The sequence below is a fragment of the Artemia franciscana genome, chromosome 13, assembly GCF_032884065.1.
Source record: "Artemia franciscana chromosome 13, ASM3288406v1, whole genome shotgun sequence".
Classification (NCBI taxonomy): domain Eukaryota; kingdom Metazoa; phylum Arthropoda; class Branchiopoda; order Anostraca; family Artemiidae; genus Artemia; species Artemia franciscana.
In genome coordinates this window covers 13,169,997-13,196,510 of record NC_088875.1, presented here as the reverse complement: position 1 = coordinate 13,196,510, position 26,514 = coordinate 13,169,997, and the positions used below count along the sequence as shown (strand labels likewise).

The following is a 26,514-nucleotide window of genomic DNA, read 5'->3' as shown; positions in this document are numbered from 1 at the left end:
ACTCGTCTTTGTTTTGTGTGTGTGTTTTTTTAAACAACTGTTATTTTTATCTTAATTTTTTTTTGCTTCGTTTTTTTGTTGTAAAGTGCTCCCGGACGTGGGGCCAAAATATTTAGAATTTTTTTAATTAAAGTGTTGTTTTGTTTATATGTTTTTTTCACTGCTTTGTTGTAATTAAAACCGGTTTTTATCGCTTTTTTCTGTAAGGGGTTAAGATCCTTCTGCAGGTGCAAATTACATAGTGTTTTGACTCTCTAATATCTTAGGAATGGTATTAAGCCTATTTTCTCCCACCTTTGGTAAAAAAAAAAAAAAAAAAACATACAAAGAAAAAGTTCTTAGTTCCTTGCTAAAAATATGAATTCATTACGGAGCCCGTGTGCTGCACAATAAAAGTTACTAAAGTGAGTTGTTTTAAGTCTCCGCAGACTTTCCACATGGTTTTGAATTTGAATGTAATTAAAAGTTTAGGGTATGGTCGTTACAAAAACTATTTGAAGCGGGAAGGTTCACGAAGAATGTTACGATTTAGGAGTGAAAAATCTAAATGGTGTGACTTATTGGCTGGGGAACTCATCTGCCAATTTATTAAGCGAAAAAATCGAGATGAGTACCCATCAAACTGTTGACGGGGATTTATACTTCTTTTAATTTGGCAAAAGTTAGACACCATTTTTTTAAGCATCATCCTATCAAACCTGCAGTATCATTAAATAATAACCATTTTAATTTTTTTTTTTTGCGGAATTCTGTCTACATACGGTAAGAAAAATTCTGAGTTAAATTAATATACTGAATGATAAAAATTTCAACATAACAACTGAATTAAAATTTGTGCGGTGGTTGTATTTTTGAACAATAAGGAATTATAGATGTGCAACCATATTCAAAAAATGATATAGCCAGTATTAAGACGTCAAGTATAAATAAATGAAAAGAGCAAAGGATGAAAAGACCAATATATGAAAATTAATTTAAGGCTTTGTTTTCTAATGTTAGAGCTCATGCTTAAGGGTCGGTAAAGACAATAGTCATTTCCCAGCTATTTCTACAAGCAAAACTAGACAAAAACACTTTGAAATAGAAAATGTATGCCATAAAAATTAAATAGATGCTGAGAAATTGAGTTGACTGAATGAAATTAGTGCCCTGGGCTTGTTTTATACTTATTATCAACTATTAGTTACCATTAAACTTGGTATGAATATCCATTGACTTTAGGCAAACTTGATTACATTTGCGACAGACGATATGTAATCTCTTGGTTAAGTTTTCCAAAACTAAATAAAAAAGGTATCTAATTTTATCTTTCGATACTCTCAAGTGAAATGTAATCCATATTCGAGTCCCAGAAATTGAGTGAGTATAACCCGAGAAATTAAGGTGATTGACGGGAACTAGCAGTTGGGTTATAAGTTTCATTAATTTAAGACAAACTTTTTTCCTCTCTCCTTCCTCCTTTTCTCTTTTTTTCTCATTTCCTTTTCTCTTTACGTTCAATTTAATTCCTCAGAATATCAAATATGTGAAATAAAGTATGTAGATATTGACACATTGATAAGCCTTCACACAATTTTTAATTAACACTAATATTTTGCCAAATATTGCAAGATCTAGCAAGTGGGATTAAAGGTCATACCACAGACTATCAAGTATGTAAAAATGAAAAATAAAATGATTAGTTTAGATGTTCACACCTTGAAAACTAGTTCAAAACTGAACTAAATATTTATTATTACTAAAAAAATTCAAAGACTTAATTTATTATTTGCATACTGTTCATTATGTATACGGATCATATTGTTGAATATACCTTAGATCTCAATTTGGAAAGAAATTCTGGTCTGATTGGTATTGCAACTAGCTAACAAGCAATATATATATATATATATATATATATATATATATATATATATATATATATATATATATATATATATATATATATATATATATATATATATATATATATATATATATAATATATATATATCATATGTTTGTATAATATATATATCATATATATATATATATATATATATATATATATATATATATATATATATATATATATATATATATATATATATATATATATATATATATATATACATATATATATATATATATATACAAACAGTAAACATATACTTGTGTTCAAATAATTCGTCCAATAGCCTTAACTCATGTTTTCATCTTCTTTTTTCAATTAACTACGAAAATAAGGTCTATCAATCTAACCTTTAAAAAAGCCTTGTTAAAAAAAAAGTTCCAACCTTTTTCTTGAAATTTTGGAGTTAAATGTCCATTCCTTATTAAAAGAGACGGGGAATTGATGTAGCGTATGGCCTATTATTAACACCTGAAATCAATGCCAAGAAATTTGCAAGTAATCTTCTCTTATAAATTCATTAGATTTTGTGAAAAGACTTCATTTCAAAAACAAATCTGAAGCTGTTGCATGAAGTAATTTTGCTTTGAAACAACGATGAAGACTCTTATAATTTTTTCAACATATGCTGTAGCTATGATAAGATTTATTCATCACGAAACACACTTATAATATTACATTTTTTACTATTCCCCCAAAGGCTCTTTGGCCTGTAATAAAGGGGGAAAATAAACGAGTCACTTACTCAGAGAAGAACAAAAAAATTAAATAATCACTTACTCACAGAGAGAAGAGCAAAAAGGAGAAGAAAAGAAAATATAAATAAAATAAAAACTATAGAAAACAAAACTAAATAGACTAATAGATTGAATAGACTAAATTAATTATGTAGTTCAGTAGATAAAATAGACTCCAATGAAATAATAAGGAAATATATATACATATACATACATACACGCATATACATATATAAAAATAGATAAAATAATTTCTAAGAATCCAAAGAATTTTTAATAGTTTTTTTTTTAAACAAACCGAGTGAGTGGCACCTTCGAGCTGATTTGGGTAACTTATTCCATACAATATGACTCGCAATTAAAGGATTAAAGTCTGACCTTACACAAGGAGTAAAAGGAACTTGAATATTATTTTTGGTAATGCGAAGATTATAATTAATCTGTTCAGAGGTGAAAGATGGCGGAACACTTGGGGGATGGGGGAGGTCACCATGAAGCTGAGAAAAAGTTAAACATGCACACGAAAGAAGGTACAGTGACTCAAGATCAAGTAATGGGATAACTCTTGAACGGTTAGTTTCCTTAATGAGGTTTCTAGCTTTATTGTAAACCTTAGAAAGTGGTTTTAACAGTGAAGGAAAGGTTGACATCCATACTATTGGACAGTAGGAAACGTAAGATCAAGGAGTGAAAAAGGATTTCCAAAATTGATCCAGGGAAAATAAGCTTAAGTCTCCTTAAAATAACGAGACTCCTGCATATCTTCATTTTAATTCAATCAATGTGACGCTTGAAATGAATAAGTCTTTTGCAAATATCTTTTCTTGTAATTCTTTAAAAAAGGGTATTTAAACCCTTCCTTTTTATATAAGGTATTTAAAAAGTTCTCACTAAACATGGAAGCTGTTGTAGACCTTTCAAATTGCACATAGACCTATTTGCGCTAACGTAATCTTACAAATTATGGTACAATATGTCATCCTACGGAGCAAAATTTGTCAGTTCACGTAAACATCAGCTTTACATGAAATTTCACGTCACTTAAGTTGACGTTACCCTTTGGAAAAGTCAACACAGTAATAATAATATATAATTTTTGGCTGTAGAACTATTTAATTTCAAAAATCAATTCATAACATTATCCTAAAAAGTGGTTCACTCTGGATTAAAGCTTTGATTTCCATCTTCATTCCGTATCTTTTATCATTGTCTTTTTTTTATTGACATAATTTTGGACGTTTATTTTAATGGTTTTAGGGTTTTTGCGATAATCTAGGACGAAAGAACTGGGTTCTCTTGACTCATTAATAAAGAGCGGAAAAGCGTAAAGAGGAAAAGCGTCTTTATCGTAAAGAGTGGTGTGTTGCAGAGGGGACAACCCCTTTCACATACGGAACAATTTTAGCTAGTAATGGCATCAGATCCAGTCGGGATTTAAAATAAGAGCTCTGAGACACAATATCATTCAAACATCAAATTTCATTAAGATCCAATCACCCGCTCATAAGTTAAAAATACTTCATTTTTTCTATTTTTTGCGAATTAACCGGCCCCCCACTCCCCCCCCCAGATGGTCAAACGACTATTTCTAATTTAATCTGGTCCGGTCCCTGATACGCTTGCCAAATTTCATCGTCCTAACTTACCTGGAAGTGCCTAAAGTAGCAAAACCGGGACTTTAGGTTTCCCCCCTCCAACTCCCCCAATGTCATCAGATCAGGTCGGAATTTAAAATAAGAGCTCTAAGACACAATATCATTCCAAACATCAAATTTCATTAAGATCCAATCACCCGCTCATAAGTTAAAAATACTTAATTTTTTCTATTTTTTGTGAATTAACCGCCCCCCCCCCAGATGGTCAAATCGGGAAAACGACTATTTCTAATTTAATTTGGTCCGGTCCCTGATAGGCTTGCCAAATTTCATCGTCCTAGCTTACCTGGAAGTGCCTAAAGTAGCAAAACCAGGACCGACAGACAGACAGACCGACAGAATTGGCGATTGCTATATGTCACTTGGTTAATACCAAGTGCCATAACAAGTAAATTCGATAAGGACTATTGACAATGCCCTAATGCCAATTTCCATCAAAATGAACCTGAGCTGAATTGGAGTTTAGCAACAAAATATTTTGTGTACAAAGCATGAGCTATATTTTGATTAATCCTATATAGTTTCTAATAAGGTTCGAGTGGTATTTTGGGTTAGATTTTTAAAGTAACATACTAGAGCGTTTTCTTAAATAAGTTCGGAGACCAAGCAGGCAAAGCAAGACAATGCAAGGCAAAAGACAACAAAAGAAAAAAAATTAGAATTCCAAGTACTGACCTTTCTTTATTATAGCTTTCTTAGGCAAAATTGGTTGAGTGGAAACAATTTTCAAATCCGCTTAGTTGCTAAGGAAAAAAAAAATAAAAAATCAGAAGCGCGAAGTCTTCCTGAAAAAGCCTCATTGAAATCATGGCTCAAATAAGATTTTTTTTTGCAAAATTATTATTTTCTTTTTTGCTGTGGATAGCTTCGTTTTTTTCCCTGTCCTTATTCTCCCGTATTGTCAAATAGAGACGGTTCAGAAACTTACATATCTGTACGATATTTTTACATATCATTTCTCCTTATTTGAGTTCCAGCAATTTCAATTTAAGAAACTCTTTATCGACAGCATGAGCAAATATAAGAAAACGTGGTAGTTTGCAGCCAGTTGAAAAGCAGAATAAATTTCAAAAGCAAAGGCAATTTTCACATTCAGCCGTGTCTTCAATAAAGTTTTTAGGCAAAGCTGGTGTACTTTTTTAATTTTTCAGGGCAACTTCAATGAAAAGGCCTTAACTAATTATGGTGTTTGAAATGGAAAAAGGAAAAATTATGAACTTGTATAAAGCTAATAGATTGGTATTATGTGAATTTTTTTTAGGTAATTGGGTGACCACTGTTAGTTGATGGGTTGAAAATTTAAATTTGGATTGAATCAAATTTTGAATGAGGGTATATTTGTTTCACGTGTACTGGACTGCCCTTCTAAAGAGCCTTTTGTCAGGCACTTGACAAGATCAGAAGAGTATTATATTGTAATGTATACTGTAAATACTTAGTTCAGAAAAAAAAAGCAAGCAAGCAAGTTCTATGGACCTATCAAGATAGAGCGGTAGTAGGCCTTAAAAAATTTTGTCAAAGATTGAGCAAAGCACTAGGTATCAGTCAAGGGCCCTGTTGCTATATCAAGCATTGTTAACATTAAAGAGCTACAAAAAGAAAGTGGAACAAAACTTGAATTGGCTCTCACTACGTTTGTTACTAAAGAGAACCCGTCCATCAGCAATATGGACACCCCGCCAGAGATATTGAAATAACATGGACGATTCGTAAGGTGGTCAACTTATGGTGTGCTGACACCTTCCCTCCCTCCACGGCAAAATAAAGCTTAACATTCTATTTTTCACTGATTTTATTTTCTTTGGCCAAATTGAATGGAAATTTGGCCAAATTGAATGGAACTACAATTAGTGTTACAAGGATTGTAGACAGGCAGATACACAGAAGAAATGTCTCAGCCGAAAGCACAGAACAATTTTAGAAAATTAACTTATTCATCTTCTGGATTGAAAGTATAAAACTTTATAGAAGAACGTCTCTTAAAGCACAAGAATATTTTAAAAGGATTTCACTGTTTGCTTCACACTTATCCACAGAATAGTGAAGAAAGTAAAGAGATGAAAGAGCCATTTTTGAAGTTGATCAAAATTTATGAAGAAGATTTGGAAAACAACACCTTAAACGTTTGATGGCGGAAAGAAAAATTTGTCAAAAATTTCTCTGACGGAACAAGGCACACCATGTCAATGCAACTGATTTTCTAAATATTTGTGGCAAAGCAATCTCTCCAAACATCCACATCTTACTTGATATTTTAATCACTATACCTGTATCGACCAGCACAACAGAGCGCTTCTTTTACACTTCGTAGAATCAAGACATACCTAAGAAACGTGACGTCTGAAAGTAGGCTAAATGGCTTTGCCAATCTCAATGTCCACAGGGAAATTCTAGTTGACACAGACAGTGTATACATCCATACTGACGAAGACTCAATTTTGTTTTGTAAGACAGCTAATATAGGAAGATTGTCTCAGAATAAAACGTAAAATCGTATTTAATCTGCTGGGTTTTATCAATCATTCTTATAGTCCCTACTCGAAACTTCCATCCAAAGAGCTAAAATAAACTTTAAGTATTGCCTTAAATTACCGGTTTTTCTGAGGATTCTTGAAGTTTTTTGTTGATCAGCCCGCACTAGACATCACCACCCTTACTTACGGCAACTTACGTTCATTCTAAGCTTGCTTTCATTCACTCTTTTCATTTTTCTTCATTTTAAGTTTCCTTCTCTTATGGATTTCTGCTTGATTTATCAAAATTATTTTGCTCAAACAAAGAGTTTATGCAAAATCTTTTGGATTTTACTTTTTGGTTCTCGTTTGGTTTGAACTTTTTCTTTTTATGCAAAACTTCCTGTTTTCAATAATATAATTCAAAAGAGGCCCTTAACCATTTTTATTTAAAGGGCAGGTAATAATCTTGTCAACGGAAAAAAAATCGGCTTATGTAATTTAAAATGCATTATGGTGCAAATATTAAATATTATTGAAGAACACTTTCTTTTTGATTTTTTAAACTTTTATCGTGACCACATTTACGGACAAGCAGAGCTTTACCGTATGCAAGGTGCAATACATTAAAAGAGATTGGACTAATTGACAGTGTTTCCAGATCGACGCTGTTTTGAGGTAAAGAATTCTCTATACTTTTTTACTGATACTGACAAATGTCCTTAGAAATGGAGACACAACCTAGGTTTCCCGGTACCCACAGGTATATCTTGTGGAGACAGAAAAATTATCTATTGCCAAGAGGGTCAGTTTCCAAAAATCAAAGACAGAGAGACCACACAAAAAAATCAGTTAGTCAGTCAAAGATCGTGCAACACCCTGGTTTCATCTTTGGAGGTAAAGCTATCAAGAATATTGATTAATCCCATCTCCTCGAAAATTTATTTTCACCATCCATTCACGCGGTAGATATTCTCGAATGGGTTTGTTCCTTCTGGACAAGAAAGCATGGTGAAATTATACCTTCTATGGACGCAATGCCATCCATCTCAATTATACTTCTCTGCAAATTTTACACAAAGCTTGTTCCCGAAAATGAACGCCCGTGTTCTGCAGAGCTCACAGAAAGCTGTTTATACTCCTACAAAGGTTTAATAATGCGGCTTCTAGAGATATTAAATAAAAAAAAAAAAACTTTTTTTTAACTGAAAGTAAGGAGCGACATTAAAACTTAAAACGAACAGAAATTACTTCGTATATGAAAGAGGCTGCTTCCTCATCAACGCCCCGCTCTTTACGCTAAAGTTTGTCTCTGTCTATCAATTCTTCTTTTTAAAACAGTAAAAAACTTTAGCGTAAAGAGCGGGGCATTGACGAGGAAGCAGCTTCTTTCATATACGAAGTAATTTCTGTTCTTTTTAAGTTTTAATGTCGCTCCTTACTTTCAGTTAAAAAAACTTGTTTTTTTTTTTTTATTTAATTTCTGAACGTTTTTGAATCATTGCATGTTTTGATTTTGGCTCTCCGCAGAGGAATAATTAAAACAAAATTTGCATTTTTTTTTTATTTTTTTTTTGGCTAAATGGCTTTCTCATAATTTTGATCGAATGATTTTGAGAAAAAAGAGCGAGGGAGGAAGCCTAGTTGCCCTCCGATTTTTTGGTTAATTAAAAAGGCAACTAGAACTTTTAATTTTTTACGAATATTTTTATTAGTAAGAGATTTACGTAACTTGTAAATTAGCTTACGTAAAGAACTTTTGTATTCTCATATTTTTATTACATATATGAGGGGTTTCGCCCCCTTGTCAGATCCTCGCTCTTTACACTAAAGCTTAAATTTTGTCCCAATTCATTAAGAATGACCCCAGAATCACAAAAGCCGTAGAATAAATAGTTGAAATTACTAAAAATACTTTAACGTAAAGAGCGAGGTATTAGGAGGAGGTGAGCCCCTCAAATGGGTAATAATTTCTGTTTGTTTTAAGTTTTAATGCTGTTCCTTACTTCCAGCTGAAAGTACTTTTTCATATTTATTTTTTCATTGTGTTTTTAAATAATGCTAGTAAATCCTGCGCTCCCTTCATGGAGATTTTCATCCCCCATGACAAATTATCGATGGAAAGTTCCCCCAGCATATCCCCCTCTTCTCAACCCCTCCCCCAACCAAAAAAATCCTCCTGAAAACGCCTGTACACTTCCCAATAACCATTACTATATGTAAGCATTGGTCAAAGTTTGTAACTTGTTGCCCCTCCCATGGGGACTGTGGGGGAGTAAGTCGTCCCTAAAGACATAGTTATAAGGTTTTTCGACTACGCTGAATAAAATGGCTATCTCAGAATTTTGGTAAAATAATTAGCGAGGGAGGGGGCCTAGGTGCCCTCCAATTTTTTTGGTCACTTAAAAAGGGCACTAGAACTTTTCATTTCCGTTAGAATGAGCCCTCTTGCAACATTCTAGGACAACTGGGTCGATACGATCACCCCTGGGGAAAAAAAAAACAAAAAAAAAAAAAAAAATAAACACGCATCCGTGATCTGCCTTCTGGCAAAAAATACAAAATTCCACATTTTTGTAGATAGGAGCTTGAAACTTCTACAGTAGGGTTCTCTGATACCCGGAATCTGATGGTGTGATTTTCGTTAAGATTCTATGACTTTTAGGGGGCGTTTCCTCCTATTTTCTAAAATAACGCAAATTTTTTCAGGCTCGTAACTTTTGATGGGTAAAACTAAACTTGATGAAACTTATATATTTAAAATCAGCATTAAAATGCGATTCTTTTGATGTAGGTATTGGTATCAAAATTCCATTTTTTAGAGTTTTGGTTACTATTGAGCCGGGTCGCTCCTTACTACAGTTCGTTACCACGAACTGTTTGATAACAGGGTGTCAATGGACATTCTTCTGAGTACCCACCATTCTTACTAGCTATATACTAGTATCACCGTTACGGTAGGTAAAGAAACACCTCACAAGGGATAGTCAATTCCTATGTTTAGACAGCCTGATTGCACTAAAGTCATCACTAAAAAAATACTACTGTTGCCAACAATCTATGAAAAGGGGTTGAGCCTTATATCTCGAATCGGCAAAAAAAAATTGTTATAAAGGGTATTTTCAATTACAACGGCAGAAAGAACTTGTTTCCCAAAGAGCAAGCTTATGAAAAATGCTGTTGCACTTATGCTATAAATAATTAACGCTTAATGCTATAACCTCTTTTGTTCTAGAGTTGCTGTCGATTTACAATCAACTCAAAATCTATTATAACCAAATTTTCATGAGTTTTAGAGACCGAAAGCGTTAAGTACAGGTCTCCCCCACAGTCAAAAGTATAACGTCTTTTCAACAATCGACGGTTTAAAAGGCGTTTTATATATTTTTTTGCTAATCTTCATCATTTTGTAAAATGTCATAAAATATATGCCATATTTCCACGACCTTACTGCATAGTTCTTTTGAAGGACGATAAAAATTCTTCTTTAATAATTTTATTAGGTTCTTAAAAGTTTCCTCTAGGCTTCTCATACAAGCCTAGATACTCATGAAAACGCCCAAAGGTTTTTTGGGGTTTGGATGCTCATCCATAGACCAGAAGCTATCGTCAACGCAAAAGTACTGTATACACTGTTATTTGATTTAAAAATTCAATGCATGAAAACGATGCATTTTCGCGAAAGAAAAGACACAATTTTAGAGATCAGAGCGGGCATAAGTCGAATCCTCTAAGTTAACAATCTTAAACCAGACAGACTAAATTGAATGAAGAAATCCAGCACAAAAAGAAACGGAAAAGGCCATTAATATGAGTAGTGCAACCCTCATTTAACACCCCAAAACAATTAGTAGCATTGCCTCTTCAATGAATACGCAATATATTTTCAATTGAAATTATTCTTTACCCGATGGTCAATATATTTGAAAGAATGAATTATTTTAGTCATTTTATGATTATTATTACTTCGCCATTAGTAAGCATATAGATACAGTAAACCCTGGCATTGGGGTTTTTGGACAAGCAAGATCACCTTTCGTACTTTTATCAGGTTCACTCTATATATCAAAAAGTCCTAAATGGCGGGCCCAAAATAGGTCTGTCGAAACTGTTTTTGAAACATAACCACAATATCACTTTTCCTTCATGGCATCCCCTTCTTAAAAGGGGATGCTTAAAGTTGAAAGTATACAATAGTTGTTCGTGTATAGCAAGTGCTCTTCATAAATTGTTTTGATAAACATAGTTATGTATTTATTTTAATATTCTCTATCTTGTACTCCGTCCCTATTAACTATCCCTAGCTCTAAGAACAACAAGCAGTTTGCAAGAATACAAAGAAACAATATTTTATTGATTAAATTTATATTAAAATATAAAATAAAAAAATGTTGTTGTATGTTGAGTCAGGAAGAGGTTCTTTGGCAGGAGCAGAGGCCACATAATTGCACAGCTTCAATGAGCAGTAAATTCGTTAGGTGAAGGATGAGCAAAAATTGAAGCAAAATTGATTAAAATGTTTTGAGGGTTCTATTTTTTTAGTAAAATATAATAAGGGGAGCAAAAAAATATACGCGAATTTTACTGAGATTCTATTTAACTTGAGATTTAGAACCCTTGTTTTTTTTTTATTTAAACTTTAAAATTATAAGAAACCAGTTCTGCTGCACTGTCTTTTTATGTAAAAATAAGCGTCTATACACAAAAAGACGAATGCAACAGAGAACAGGCTTATACAGAGAGTTCCGAAATTTACTGCCCAGCTACTTCATTATCTAAAAAAGAAAAGAAAAGTCAATCATTTGCAGACAATAGACAATGTTTTTCCGAACTAAAAAATTTATAAAAGGACAAATTTTGAAGACTGGCTAAATAAATTACAAGAGCGAAAACCTCAAGATGGTTGCGATGTCTGGTCAAGACCTTTTTTCTTCACATGTAATTATGCTTGCTATTAACAAATCCTTTTAGACTTTCCTGGAACATTTTGTGATATAGGAAAAGCACAGATACAAATGTGTTCCTTAAAACTGGATTATTCAATACAAGATAAATGCTAAATGTGAAAATGAGCACTACCTAAGGAGGGGCGGGGCTAGCATGGATTAGTTTTTGGCGGAAAAGAAATTTTCTGGGCAAAAACTTTCATGGGTAAATAAGGTGTGATTTAAAAAATTTACACTTTCTAAGAGCCCCACGGAGATAAAACCATCGAAAAAGTGATGAAGAACTAATATATTATACAATATATATATATATATATATATATATATATATATATATATATATATATATATATATATATATATATATATATATATGAAAAGAGAAATCACCAATGCTACAGCACAAACACAAAAAAAAAAAAAAAAAAAAAAAAAAAAAAAACAGAAGGTATTCATCTGGGCGATTAAAAACAGCAATTCCGCACGATTTTGGTGTGTATTCGAGATCGAGACTATGTTATCATCAGAAAAAGGAAAAGATTTTGAAATATACCCAGAAGTCATTCTTAGATTGAAGATATCATTCACATATACGATAAACGAAGTGCTCATGCTTTAAAGAATACAAATTTCCGAAACACAGTTAAAATTATTATTTATTTGTGTTCATCTCACTTATTTATGTGCTTTACCGTGTTTGATATGTAAATACAGTCCAGGTAGAGAAAATAGACGTATAAAAACAATCAACAAGGGTGTGCATTAATATGGAAAATACACAACTATTGAAAAGAAAGTTAAATCCCAATACTTGTGGGGGGAGGCTCATTCTCCAGAAGAAACTTACTATCTTACAGCAGAAAAAGAGTTCAACTTGTATTCAAATTTGACTCTGTTCTGGTATTATTTTTGCCTTCAAAATCGGAAACTAGTCTTGAGCAGCCACATCTCAAAGTTACTAGGCTGCATGGCAAATGATGCTAAATTGTCTATTTCAAGAAAAAAGTTAAAATCTCCATTACTCATCCACTTAATTCTTTATAATTTTCAAGGTTTGGTCTGTGAAGTCGTCTGTCTAATCTTCAGTTTTTATTAGATATCTATTTAAAAACTTAAGTTTTTCTGAGTAAAGTAGAGTAAAGTTTGAGTTCAAAAAAAATATTACTGGGTGAGGGAAAATTCGTTCACCGTAATCACGTCTGTTAATTAAGAAATAAATTTTTGATTTTAATTTAGATTTAAAATAATATAAATTTCATAGACTACCATTTTAATTCCAAGTCAAATAATTCTATACCTTTATTTGACCGGCGTAAGGCCTAATGTACTAAAGTTAGTAAAATGCTTGTTCTGCTTAATGTATAATTATACTCTTATTACTTTTCTCCTTGCCTGATTTTTTTTTTACAAATCAAATTTTTCTTGTATTCATGTAGCAGACGAATTTTCGACAAAATTCTTTGGGCTTTCGAGTTTTTGAATTTCGAATCTTCTTTGGGATTTCCAGAACCATTCTTAACGGGATGTGATTTCAATCAATTTAACAAAACAATGGGATACTAACTTAATACAACTTTTACCGCACCATCACTATTAATTCTAAAGGCCCTGCAAGTTAATACTTCTAAAATAAATGTCAAAATCATTTGATAGCTATCCTCAGTAGAAGGATCATCAGGACAATTTGTGTTCAAACACAGCTTGATCCCTCTGACTTTTCCAAGCTAATCCCTCTTTGAGGACTAGTTAGAAACACCTTTTGGCGCTTAACTCAAAGATATGAAGCTGTCAAATATGACCTTTAGGTATAACAGTTGCTGTATGTCCAACACGTTTAATTACTATAAATAATTTGATTTTGCAAACACTAATTGTTTTTTGTTTTTATTAAAAGAACTTGGAAGGGTTGTACTACACTTCGTGATTTCATTCGTTTTCATCTTCATAATTTAAAAAATTCTGTTAAGACTTAAATTTCGATTTCTGTTTATTTCCAAAGAATTTTTAGTACTAGGTTCACCACACAAATATGTATTAGAAAGACAAATTTTGTATAAATCTACAAATATATAACAAAATAGGCTCACCACAGCTCTATCCAGGATGGGATAAAGGCAGCTAGGGGCTGCACTTATCAGGAACAAACTTGTGTTGTACTTTCCAAAGTTTAATTTTTTCTAAAACCTAACCAAGCTCGTCAAAAAGAATACCCTCCATCCCCCGAGCAAAAATCATGGATGCGGCCTTGTATAGGTGACATAAACTCGTACATAATTACTTACGAAATATTTACTTTCATATTAGTTTTCGAAATAGTTCTATTTTTACAAGAGTCAGGAAAAATAAAAGTTAGAAACGTCCTCTTTTTGAGGGTATAAAATGCTTTATTAACTAATAAATAAATATCAGCTAGCACCTACTAACAAATAAAAAATAGCAAATAATTAACAACGATTCGTGATAAATAGGTTTTGAGACTAACAAAAGATAACGAAATCATTTTACTTACAGCTGCTGCTATCAGTATTTTAAACTCCCAATGGTCTCTGTCAGATTCGGTCAATTCTATCGTAAGGAAAACTAGTAAGGCAAGCCCACAAGTAGTGTATAGAAGAGCGATGGAGAATTGGTGAAGGACCTCCTAGAAATTAAAAAGCCCTGTTAGGTTTGCGACCATAATGACTAGGATCTTAAAACCTCGCGACACAGCATATTTGGCCCTATTATGTGTTTCAAAGCATTTTGCCAACTGTCAGTGTTACTTTTGAAGTCGTGCCCACGCAAACCGAATTACATTCTAGTTTCAATGCAACCCGAATTGTACTTAAATGCATTTTACCAACTTTGATTGTTTCTTCTGAAGTAGTGCCCCCGTAACACGATGTGCATTTTAGTTTCAATGCAACCCGAATTGCAGTTTCAATGCATTTTGTCAACTTTCGAGTGTTTCTTTTGAAGAAGTGCCCCTGTAACCCAATGTGAATTGCAGTTTCAATGCAACCCGAATTGCAGTTAAATGCATTTTACCAACTTTCAGTGTTTCATCTGAAGAAGTGCCCCCGTAACCAAATGTGAATTGCAGTTCCAATGCAGCCCGAATTGCAGTTTCAATGCAACCCGAACTGCAGTTTCAATACATTTTGTCAACTTTGAGTGTTTCTTTTGAAGAAGTGCCCCTTTAACCCGATGTGCATTGCAGTTTCAATGCATTTTGTCAACTTTGAGTGTTTCTTTTGAAGAAGTGCCCCTGTAACCCAATGTGAATTGCAGTTTCAATGCAATCCGATTTGCAGTTTCAGTGCAACCTGAATTGCAGTTAAATGCATTTTACCAACTTTGAGTGCTTCTTCTGAAGTAGTGCCCCCGTAACACGATGTGCATTGCAGTTTCAATGCAACCCGAATTGCAGTTTCAATGCATTTTGTCAACTTTGAGTGTTTCTTTTGAAGAAGTGCCCCCGTAACCCAATGTGAATTGCAGTTTCAATGCAACCCGAATTGCAGTTAAATTCATTTTACCAACTTTGACTGTTTCTTCTGAAGTAGTGCCCCCGTAACACGATGTACATTGCAGTTTCAATGCAACCCGAATTGCAGTTAAATGCATTTTACTAACTTTGAGTGTTTCTTCTGAAGTAGTGCCCCAGTAACACGATGTGCATTGCAGTTTCAATGCAACCCTAATTGCAGTTTCAATGCATTTTGTCAACTTTAAGTGTTTCATTTGAAGAAGTGCCCCTGTAACCTAATTTGTATTGCAGTTTCAATGCAACCCGAATTGCAGTTTCAATACAACCCGAATTGCAGTTAAATACATTTTACCAAATTTGAGTGTTTCTTCTAAAGTAGTGCCCCAGTAACACGATTTGCATTGCAGTTTCAATGTAACCCGAATTGCAGTTTCAATGCATTTTGTCAACTTTAAGTGTTTCTTTTGAAGAAGTGCCCCTGTAACCCAATGTGAATTGCAGTTTCAATGCAACCCGAATGGAGTTTCAATGCAACCCGAATTGCAGCTAAATGCATTTTGTCAACTTTGAGTGTTTCTTTTGAAGAAGTGCCCATGTAACCTGATGTGCATTGCAGTTTCAATTCAACCCGAATTGCAGTTAAATGCATTTTACCAACTTTGAGCAACCCCAGTTCAGTTTCAATCAGTGTTTCTTCTGAAGAAGTGCCCCCGTATCACGATGTGCATTGCAGTATCAATGCAACCCGAATTGCAGTTTCAATGCGACCCAAATTGCAGTTAAATGCATTTTACCAAGTTTGAGTGTTTCTTCTCAAGTAGTGCCCCCGTAACACGATGTGCATTGCAGTTTCAATGCAACCCAAATTGCAGTTTCAATGCAACCCGAATTGCAGTTTCAATGCATTTTGTCAACTTTGAATGTTTCTTTTGAAGTTATACCCACGCAACTAAAACTACATTGCAATTTCAGTATAACCCGAATTGCAGTTTCAATACATTTTGCCATTTTTAGTGATTCTTTTGAAGTCGTGCCCACGTAATCCGAATTGAAATCTTGTATATGTGCTCGTCGTATCCTTTTATCCGCTGCGAGCAGGGTTTCTACCAATGAAGTTTTCTACACAGGATGGCTGGCCCCCAGCCCCCGATTGCACTTCCTGGCTGAAGGGCCAAGAAACGGAGTTCAGCACCGCCGGTAGGGACTGTAAAGTCTAATGCCGTATCCTTATCCTATCCTTATCCTTTCTACAAATGGGTATTTTCCTGTGATCTTGAGAATTAAGTCTTGAGTTTGAGATCTAGCGAAAAAATACTCTTAAAAGTATATTATGGACATACATTATTGTTATTCTTAGTCTTAAGCTTTTTTTTCAAAGTTTGGCATTTTTCGCAAATTAATTTTGGGCTATTTCTAATTTTCTATAGGCAGCCCTAACTGCAAGTATTTATCAATACAAATAATTAAATAAAACTGAAAGTGGTGCCTCTTCTCTTTATAATCCTGATAATCAGAAAATATCTTCCTAATCAAGGGACTGCATCGAAGGCTTAAAATTGGATGATTTTAGTGAGGAGGAGGAAGGCTAAACTTTTAACCACCTTCATTATCATTTTCTCTTTTATTTTGGCAAGAAAGAAAAGTGGCGTTAATCTCAGATATACAGCTTATATATTTAAAATCTAATTCCAAAATTAACTTTAAACTAACATAAATTAATTGATTAAGTATTAAGCAGTATAATAAATTCATAAATTTAAAAAAATCAATTGAATAACTAAGTTGAGTCAATGAATACCAAAATTAATTAATCAATTAAAATTAATTAATTCAACTTTAAATGAAAAATTAAATGTCTATATTCTTCTTCTTCCCCTGGCTTGTTTATTGGAATTTCTCCAATAAACTCTTCTCTTCTTTTTGCCAAACTCAGCCTCTATTAACACAAAGTCCTCGATGAGGACACAACCTATTCAGCCACCTACTCACCAAAGGCAACCCTGATTACCAGATACTAAGTGAATACATGGCATAGACGTAATTTCATCTCCTTCCTGCTTTCCCGAACCAGAGCCTTGCATTTGATGTTTGATGTTGATGTTTTTTGTTTTTTTTTCATAATAAAATCTTTTCTAATAAACATGATACGGCCTTAGAAATAAAAATATAAAAAAAATCACGATCTTCTAATAGCAAAAATGCGCATAACTGCAAATATTTTTAAGGATTTCAAGACGATGCAAAAATTTGACGCGTATTCGATTCAAAAGTAGTTGAATGGGTAAATACAATCCATTTGGAAACACTGAGGGGAACCAATGACTAAATGGAATACTCACAAAAATTGTTTTCGCAGTGATTGTTCCTGTTGCTTTTGAAGCCAAGTAGGATAGTAAAAGACAAAAAGTAGCCACCAAAGCAGTGGTGGCAATCAGAAGTAGATATAATAAGGTGTACACCCATTTTGGATAATCTCCAAGGATGATCTGCATGGCAAATCCCGTCACTCCAACAATAATAATGGATATTACCTGGAATATGATATTTGAGTATGAAAAGTGGCGTAGAGAGGTACGACAACGTAGATGGCAATACCTTGGACACATCTTCCGCATGCCAGATCACAGACTTCTAAAATACCCCTCCATTGGCAACCAGAAGGCACTCGTCGCCGAGGATGACCAAAGAACACGCTCTGTAGTGGGAAGACATATACGCAGTGGTTCACATGAGGGAAGACTAGAGTCTACTCACCGAGCACTGGAGGAATAATGTTTAGCTCACTAAATTTTGGTTTCGGGGGGGGGGGGGGTATTTAGGCCATTTGAGGATGGTTGAAACTATAGAAATATTTATTTTATTACCTCATTGGAATCAAAAGTAAGTATTTGAAATAATTGTTGACAGTTCTTTAGAAGCGATTCTATGATGTACTTTTTTAATCAATCAATTAAATTATTCTTAGGGTTTACCAGTAAACCCAAGTTCTAATCAAATAGACAAGAAGTTAGCGCGCTGGATTTTCAATCCTGTGTCTGTCAAACACTTCCTAAGGAGTGACCAGGCTCAATAGTAAACAAAACTCTAAAAACAGAATTTTGATACTAAAAGATACATAAAAAGAATCAGATTTTTATGCTGATTTTAAACATATAAGTTTCATCAAATTTAGTCTTTGTCATCAAAAGTTACGAGCCTCGGAAAATTTGCCCTACTTTGGAAAATAGGGGGAAACACCCCCTGAAAGTAAAAATCTTAACGAAAATCACATGATCGCACATAGCGTATCAGAGAACCCTATTATAAAGTTTCAAGCTCCTATCTACAAAAATTTGGAACTTCGTAGTTTTTGCCAGAAGACCGATCACTGGTGCGTGTTTATTTGTTTGTTTTTTTTTTTCCCAGGGGTCATCGTATCGACCAAGTGGTCTTAGAATGTCCCAAGAAGGCTCATTTTATCGGAAATGAAAAGTTCTAGTGCCCTTTTTAATTGACTAAAAATGGAGGGCACCTAGGTCCCCTCCCACGCTCATTTTGTCCCAAAGTCAACAGATCAAACTTTTGAGATAGTCATTTTTTCAGATTAGTCAAAAACCACAATAACTATGTCTTTGGGATGATTTATTCCCCCACATTCCCCGGGGGAGGGGCTGCAAGTTACAAACTTTGACCAGTGTTTACATACAATAATGGTTATTGGGAAGTGTACAGACATTTTTTAAGGGGGATAATTTTGGTTTTGGGGGGGGGGGGGGTGTTGAGTGGAGAGGACTATGTGGGAGGATCTTCACTTGGAAGAATCTTCACTTAAACCATGTTGGTGTCACTTTCAGCCTTAGCTTTTCAAACCTTATGGGAGAGTTTACAATTCGCTTTGTCGAAAGACTAAATCCCCATTTTATTTGAAGAAATTCTCTGAGGGCAGTAAAGACCATGGAATAGAATGGCAAGTAATCAATTCTGTTATCAAACCATACTCTTTTCCTTTTTCTGTCCCTTCACGTGTTGAATTGACGAGTGAATCGTAGAGGGTCAGCTAAATATTTAAAATGTTTCTATTTCCTGTATAACAAATATTGGTAAGAAATACAGTCTCAGCTGTAAGTCCTTCTTTTTCTCTATCTGATTTTAGGTCTGTCTTACCTTTGACCCACAAGGACCTACAAGGGCTATCAAGTTCAATTTTCTTGACCTTGTTCCTAACCTGACGAGACTTATCAATATTTATCTTCAAAATGGTGGATTCCTACTCGTTTTAGAGCGTATTCCTTCCATAATTGTTTTGAAAGGTGGATCACGGAATGATCCTGCAAACCGTCGTCCCACATCTCTTTTATCTGTGTTTAGTAAAAATTATAAAAAATCTATGAGCTGTCACCTTCTAGATTTTCCCGATTCTATAAATATTTTGTATGATTTTTTGTTTGGTTTTAGGGTAAAGAAATCAAATCTCGTGAATTATTTACGCTAGGCTCTTGATTGTGGTCTGATACTGTTTGCTCCTACTACTTTTACTACTACTACTTCTTCCTACTACTTCCTACTACTTTTACTAATAGCACACTGCATCGCTAAGCCGCCCGAGGCCAACACGGCTAAGCAAGCTCCTTCTCCGCCCCAGCCTATTCAAGGCCTCCATCTGTACATTTTTCCAGGAAGTTGTCATTTCCCTTAAATCTTTGGTTGCAACATCTTACCACTCCATTCGGGACGACCTGCTTTTTGTCTAGTCCTAGAAGATTTTTGACAAGGACAAAAACAATCTTCGACAATCTATCATTCATTTTCCACAGAGCGTGTCCTAGCCATCTCATCTTTTCCTCATTATTAAATATAAAAACATTTGTTTTCGAATGAAAATTAGAAGCAACATTAAAATTTAAAACGAAAAGAAGGTATTACGCATGTGAGGGGGTTTCCCCCTCCTCGACGCCTCACTCTTCACGTTAAATTATTTTGGTACTTTTGAAAAAGTTACTTTTTGTTCTAATTAAACAATCCGTGAATTTCAGGAGTCGTTTTTAAAGAACTGGAGCAAAATTTAAAGTTTAGAGTAAAGAGCGAGGTATTGAGTAGGGGGTCACCCCTCATATATGTAATAGTTTCTATTCGTATTAAATTTTAATATTGGTTCTTACTTTTAGTTGAAAAACTTGTTTTTTTAAATTTCTCATCATTTTTCATGAAGGTGGTGCCAGATATATCAGTACTATTTAAAAAAAGATCAGAAATTAAATCTAAAAAAATTTTAACTGAAAGTGAAGACGAACAAAAATTATCGTGTCTTAAATATACATTGTCTTTTCTTTTAAAGCTGTTGATGAATAAATAAACTCTTTGTTCTGAATATTTCATTTTCAATTTCCGAGGACTTAAAATCAATTATTTGTTTTGCCTCATCTAAAAAGCATCCTTTAAATATTATCCTTATTTAACTATGCTAAAGCTATGAGAATCAATGGGACCATTTAGTTGTATTTGCGTTAAACTGAATAAAATAAATAAAATAATTTAATTAAAAAGATCAGTACAATTAAATAAAACGCTAAAATTAAATGAAAAAAAAAAACATTCAGTGTAAAAAATACGATAATTTGTAAATAAAATACTTCCGATTTTGAACTATTATATTTGTTACAGTTTAAAACTCGGTTAGAAAATTCCTGGTCAAATGTTCGACGTCAAAATTTTAACGTGGCTCTTTCCTATCGTTTGAATAAACATGATTTCTTTGCAATGACTTGCTATTAAGCACAAAAACACAACAAAAATAGTAATAACTTTTACAATAAGCCCTTAAGAAAGGAAAATTCAAAATTCAAATTTTCGGGACGCTGGGAAAAAAATGAAATTAATTGCAATACACAAGAATAGAACAAACTCTAGGCTTGACCTTCAAGCGCATTTCTAGGCATTCTAGTATTCGTAATTCTTGGTGATTCTAGGTATGCTTTTAATGCTTTAATATTAACAAGAATTACTAAAAAAAAATTCTAAATTCAAGCATTGGGAAAGCCAAAAACAACAAAAGTAAAAACATTAATAATCGAAAAACACCAAAAATCAAATTATGAAAAAAAAAACAGCTCTATGTTTTTTTAACAGGCTGAAACGTCAAAAATACCTTAAAAATTTACGATATTACCAAAACAAAACTGTAAAATTTGAGATTTGAGAAGTCAAATTTAACAGAAATAACTTTAGTCTAGAAAAAAGGCTCTAGATTTTACTTACCATCTGGAGGACTTTAAGAATGCCTGGGATGGTTTTGAAATAAGCAATATTTGATGTTCTCATTGATGTTCCTGTTATGCTCATCTCATTTGTTGACATATCCTGTAACAATAAAATAATAGAGTAGAAGAAGTTATTTTTCAAGTACAATTATATATATATATATATATATATATATATATATATATATATATATATATATATATATATATATATATATATATATATATATATATATATATATATGTATATATATATATATATATATATATATATATATATATATATATAGATATGTATATATGTATATATTCTTTCGTTGAATTATCATGATACTAAAGATTTGATTTTACTCCCATTTCTCATACTTCCATGCCCGTTTTTATGCTGTTTTTCGGTTTGTTCTTTTTGAATTACTTCAACATTGAAGTAACTTAGACCAGATATTTTTCCCTTTTTTTAGTTTTTTTTTTCAGTTTTTAGTTTTTTTAGTTTTTTTATTAGTTTTTAGTTTTTTTTTTTTAGTGTTTTTGTAGTTTTTACCCTTTTTTTTAGTTTTTTTTTTTAGTTTTTTAGTTTTTTACCCTTTTTTTAGCTCTTTTTAGTTTTTTAGCTTTTTTAGTTTTTATAGTATTTTCATTTTAGTATTTTTTGTAGTTTTTATCTTTTTTATTTTTTTTCTTCTTTTGTATTAATGCTAAAGCCAAGGTTCGGTTCTGGAACCATTCGGACCTAAAACCTGGAACATAACGCTTTACCAACTGAGCTACTGTATTTGTATCGGATTAACGACGCTTCTTGACTACTAAGGTCTCTTCGTCGGCCCTGTAGTGCATTCCTGCAGCATGGTTCGATCTCTGGGTCCCGTATTACCACGCTAAGGTCAAACCCACTGCGCCAACACAGGTTGTTATATAACTGAGCTACTTCGGCTTGAATACATTCGTTTTTGAATTGGTATGTGATGAAATAATTCAGACATCATATGCGGACAGTGACGTCTCTCGACACACAGACACACAGACAACTTATTTTTATATATATACTAGCTGTTGGGGTGGCGCTTCGCGCCACCCCAACACCTAGTTGGTGGGGGCGCTTCGCGCCCCCCCAAGCCCCCCCGCGCGCGTAAGTCGTTACGTGCCATATTAGTTACGCGCCATTGTAGTTGTGTCCCTATGTCCCACCTGTGAATATAGATAGATAGATAGATATATATATATATATATATATATATATATATATATATATATATATATATATATATATATATATATATATATATATATATATATATATATATATATATATATATATATATATATATATATATATATATATATATATATATGTTTTTAACTACGTAAAACTTGCGAATATACAACATTCTTTGCTGTCCCATTGTCTGTGCATATAAATAGATTGTCAGGTTTACCGACTCTTGAACATGCAACATATAATGGTCAATGGGAAAACAATCCGTATTCAGATCTATACCTCATGATTCTAATGATTGCCCTTGAGCTTTGTTGATGGTGATTGCTAATCGACCATTCCCTGAGTCGCCATCGTCATTTATATATCCCCCTGTGCACCCCGGCAAGTTTCTTAGAGGTAGTTTCTTAGAATATTCTCACATTATTTCTTTATTTTTTAAAACCAGCCTACATCATTTTTGTTCAAGATTAGTCTTCTAAGGGAGGGAGACTAAAAACCTCAGAAAAAGCCCAAATTATACATACCCTATCTATCTCCCAAGCGTCTCAAGTGTTTAAACCCCGTACCTGTAGATTCAAATTCTCGAGTATGTGCTGTCTAACCAATAGGTAGCGGCAATTTCTTAATCCCACACAATTGAAGCCCATTTCTATCCTCCATCCATACTTTTTTATTCCTACGGCACACCTACAACACATAATGTGCAACCCTTTTATTCATGTTCATTTTTAGCAATCATAGTATTTTCAAACAATTCACAAATATGTAACAAGGGGGTGAAGATTGTTCTTGGTAAAATTGTAGACAAACTTCGTTTTGCTATTTTGGAAAGAGGTTATATTAGGAAAATGACCCTTTCAGTAATGAAACCAAGGCCAAAAACATACCCCGGGAAGATATTGCCAAGCTACTAGGTCTATGTTAACCCTCCTCTGATTTCTAAGTCTTATAAATTTGCTTATTTGACAGATCTATACTTATCCCACCCCATTATTGCCCTCCAAAGCCCCGTTTACCTCGATCAAAAGCACAAAAAATCCCAGTTTTAAATCCCATTAATGCAAGAACTGAGCGCTACAGAAAGACCTTTGTACCAGCGTTTTTTGAAATAATAAATAAATGAAATTTGTAATGCATCATTTTAATGTGTCATTTATATTGTTAATGATTCAGGTTTGATGTTTCATTTTTATCTGACATTCTATTGACATTATTATATTCCTATACTCATTTTTATTCATTTTACTTATGATACTTACTTTTTACTTATGTACCTATGTTTGTGTACTTCTGTACTTATTTTTTTCATTGTACTCATTTTTATTTGACAAGCCAGTTGGGCTCATTGCTGTGGACTATGTTTATATATTGTACTTTTGTGCTTATATTTTTTTATATACAATGTAGGCTAGCTGACAGAAAGCAACAAGTTCGGCAGTTTTTTATGTTGTGAGAGTTATTAACATGACAGTCAGTAAACCGTGATCTTTCTTCTGGCAAAAATATACAAAATTGCAAATACATTAAATGGCAAAATACCTCTATAGTAGAGTTCTCTGATACGCTGAATCTGATGGTGCTGTTTTTATTAAGATTCTATACCTTTTTGGGGGTCTTTGTCCATTTTCTAAAACAAGGCACATTTTTTTCAGGCTCGTTACTTTTGATGAGTAAGATTAAACTTGATGATACCTATGTATTTAAAAGAGTTTATGTTCTGAGAGTAGAATAAAGATCTATTCTATTCTATCCATGCCTATATAGCTTTTAGAACAAGGATATACAAAGACATATTTTTCAAAGTAAGGAGCCGAGTAATTGTATCTACTTAACGATTATTTATAATGAAAACAAAAAAGGTAGTCTTCCAAACATATCGGGGGTACTATCCCTCCTCCTCAAAAAATGACACAGCTTTTTATCCACTATCCGTACATTTTTTTTTACCCCACTAGTACAACTACTGCACACATTGTGCAACCTTTTAATCCACATCCAAAATATTATCATAAATTAACCAAGACTTAAGCTTTACTTACTTGTGCTACTAGTATTTTTATTCTGTACATATAAAAAATAAATTATCGTACCTCAAAGTAAAATATTAGCTACACCTCACGCTTACAAAAACAATTAACTTTATTTTGGAAACCATCATATTTATATTCGACTGACATGAGAATTAGACTTGCGCCGTTCAGACAAGAAACCTCATTGACAAGTTAGTTTAAGTAGTCTTTAGATATTCGGACACACCCCTCAAGGAGCACTTAAGCCAATGAGAAAGGAGGAAATTTCGCTACGTATTTCAATGCTATTAAAAAAAAACATGTCTTTGTGACGGAAAGTAAAGAGCGACATTAAAGCTTAAAACGAACAGAAATTACTCTGTATATGAAAAGGGTTTTTCCTCCTCAACGCCCCGCTCTTTACGCTAAAGTTTGACCCTTTCTCTTAACTTTAATTTTTAAAACAGTAAGAAACTTTAGCGTAAAGAGCGGGGCGTAGAGGAGGAAAAGCCCCTTTCGTATACGGAGTAATTTTTGTTCGTTTTAATTTTTAATGTCGCTCCTTACTTTCCGTTACAAAAACATGTTTGTTTTTTTTATTTAATTTCTGGACGTTTTTGAATTAATGCATGTTTTGATCTCGGCTCTCCGCACATAAATAATTAAAACGACATTTGCATATTAATTAATTGCAATTAATCAGAAGATTTTGAGAAAAAAGAAGCGAAGGAGGAGGCCTAGTTGCCCTCCAAGTTTTTGATTACTTAAAAACGAAACTAGAACTTTTAATTTTTTACAAACATTTTCATTGGTAAAAAATATTCGTAACTTACGAATTAACTTACTTAACAAAATACTATATTCGTATGTTTTTAATCCGTATATGAGGGGGTTCAACCCTCGTCAATACCTTACTCATTACTCTAAAGCTTAGATTGTGTCCCAATTCCTTAAGAATGACCTCTGAATCACAAAGGCCGTAGAATAAATAGTTGAAATTACTAAAAATACTTTAGTGTAAAGAGTGAGGTATAACGAGGAGGTAAACCCCTCATATGCGTAATAATGTTTGTTCGTTTTAACTTTTAATGCTGCTCCTTACTTTCAGTAGAAAAAACTTTTCATATTTATTTTTTCATTGTTTTTTCAAATAAAGCTAGAAAATCCTGCGCCACCTTCATTGAAATTCTCTTCCCCCATGAGAAGTTTCTCCTTGGATATATCCTCCCACGTAACCCCCCCCCCCATTCAACTCTCCCCCCTAAACCAAAAATATCCCCCTGAAAACGTCTGCACACTTCCCAGTAACCATTACTACATGTAAACACAGGTCAAAGTTTTCAACTTGCAACCCCACCAACGCCGACTGCGGGGGAGTAAGTCGTCCCTAAAGACATAGTTATTATGTTTTTCGACTATGGTGAATAAAAAGGCTATCTCAGAATTTTGATACGTGCCCTCCAATTTTTAGGTCACTTAAAAAGGGCACTAGAACTTTTAATTTTCGTTAGAATGAGCCCTCTCACAAGATTCTAGGACCAACCAGTCTATACGATCACCCCTGGAAAAAAATAAATAAACACGCATCCGTGATCTGTCTTCTGGGAAAAATACGAAATTCCACATTTTTGTAGATAGGAGCTTGTGTAGATGTGATTTTCATTAAGATTGTATGACTTCTAGGGGGTGTTTCCTCCTATTTTCTAAAATGAGGCAAATTTTCTCAGGCTCGTAACTTTCGATGGGTATAACTGATCTTGATGAAACTTGTATATTTAAAATCAGCATTAAAATACGATTCTTTTGATGTAACTATTGGTATCCAAATTCTATTTTCTAGAGTTTTGTTTACTATTGAGCCGGGTCGCTCCTTACTACAGTTCGTCACCACGAACTGTTTGA

General features: G+C 33.4%; 1 long non-coding RNA gene across 1 annotated transcript; it reads right to left on the bottom strand.

Annotated features, from left to right (window-relative positions):
- Positions 1-12,108: 12,108 nt before the first annotated feature.
- LOC136035085 (uncharacterized) lies at positions 12,109-24,786 on the bottom strand. Its single transcript, XR_010619325.1, has 4 exons — positions 24,694-24,786; positions 21,386-21,487; positions 17,491-17,682; positions 12,109-14,323 (listed from the first exon to the last, which is right to left on the bottom strand). It is a non-coding gene; the product is annotated as an uncharacterized LOC136035085 (long non-coding RNA).
- Positions 24,787-26,514: the final 1,728 nt, after the last annotated feature.